The sequence below is a fragment of the Bison bison genome, unplaced genomic scaffold, assembly GCF_000754665.1.
Source record: "Bison bison bison isolate TAMUID 2011002044 unplaced genomic scaffold, Bison_UMD1.0 scf7180017864305, whole genome shotgun sequence".
NCBI lineage: Eukaryota > Metazoa > Chordata > Mammalia > Artiodactyla > Bovidae > Bison > Bison bison.
In genome coordinates this window covers 1579481-1581183 of record NW_011494877.1, presented here as the reverse complement: position 1 = coordinate 1581183, position 1703 = coordinate 1579481, and the positions used below count along the sequence as shown (strand labels likewise).

At 40.2% G+C, this 1703-nt stretch overlaps 1 pseudogene; it reads right to left on the bottom strand.

Moving 5' to 3' along the window:
- Nucleotides 1-453: 453 nt before the first annotated feature.
- On the bottom strand, nucleotides 454-834 carry LOC104997303 (annotated as a pseudogene).
- Nucleotides 835-1703: the final 869 nt, after the last annotated feature.

Sequence of the window (1703 nt, the reverse complement as noted above, 5' to 3'; positions counted from 1 at the left end):
GTTTAGTTCTTTGGCCCACTTTTTGATTGGGTCATTTATTTTTCTGAAATTGAGCTGCACGAGTTGCTTATATATTTTTGAGATTAATTCTTTGTCAGTTGCTTCATTTGCTATTATTTTCTCCCATTCTGAAGGCTGTCTTTTCACCTTGCTTATAGTTTCCTTTGTTGTGCAGAAGCTTTTAATTTTAATTAGGTCCCATTTGTTTATTTTTGCTTTTATTTCCAACATTCTGGGAGGTGGGTCATAGAGGATCCTGCTGTGAGCATCTTGTCAGGAAACAGGTAAAATTATCCTGTTAACAAAATCTTACAGACTGGGTCAAAACATTCAACTAGAAGCTGGTAATCTGAGACCCACCAGAAATGAGTGGCATCAAAAGGTTTATGACAAAGGTACATCATGAACATGTAAGTTTAGGAAGCAAGTGTGTCTCCCTATTAACATCAGGATTTAAGGTATAAGGCAAAACTCATCATTATGTTCATGGTGAGGGGTGTCAGTGCTAACTGCCCACAAACTGTGACTCAACTGCTTTTCCCTCAGCTTTTGCATGAGTTGTCTCATCTCTTCCCCAATCCTTTCTATGTTCTCTTCTCTCATCCTCACCTGTGGCTTTCCAAGTCTCTGAGTCATGTCCCATCTATAATGTAGGCTGCCTAACATGGAACCGTCTGCAATTTCCTCTAGGTACACAATATTCTCCAGCTCCCAAAGAGAGGGCCAAAGGCTCTCCTTTATTAGCATCTTGCTCTTTTCATCCTTTTTTTCATTTTCTTCGTTGGCATTTTACATGGTGAGATTTTTCAGCACTTGTTCCTCTTTGGGCATCATTGCTCCTGAGCCTATCCTTGCTGTCTCCTCCTCCTCCCGATTCCTGCTGCAAAGTGAGTTGCTGCAACACTTGACACGTAGACCGACAGACCTGCTCTGCTTGCCCAATGCCAGCCCGCCGAGCTCAGGGCAGCGGGGAGCTGGTCCATAAAGATTTTTGAAGTGACTGTGACCCTGGTCTTTTCTGCATTGCTGTATATGATAGTTCCACAACGTCCTGTGGAAGGAAATCATCTTTGCATACGGGCAGCAGTAGCAGGAAGCTAAAACTACAGTTCACTGATACTCCTTTGGTTAATGGGTAGAAAGGTCAAACTTAGAGGTCACCAAAGAATCACTTGCTCTATGATGCTAACTAATAGTGTCTTATAAATGCTTAGTAATGGGAGGTCATATACCGTGGTGGTTAAAACATGAAATTTGGAGTCAAGCAGATACAACTTATCTGTGTGATTGGCAGCTCACTGAACTGCTTGCCAGTTTTGTTATCTGTACAATGGACATAATTATACTTTATCCATTCCTACAGCCCTTTTGAGGTATTCAGCCATGTAATTAATAGGGCACCTGACATATAGGACAGCATTTAGAAAAGGTAGTAGCTATTATTTTTGTTTGACTTTAGAACTATTATTAGTTATTGATAAATTGTACTACAGCAATACAGAATAATACAATAATGTAAGTTCCCCCAAAGAAATAGCAATTGCAGTAATAATTACTAGTTTGCTGGTACATTAGAATTTAGTTTGTTGTTAGTAGCTGTTTAACACTTAGAGGTTAGAGCCAGTCTCAAAAGAATTCCAAAAGAACTGCTCAGCTAAGGCCATCCCACAGAAAGAAGATGCTCAGATAATCTGTGGTTCTGA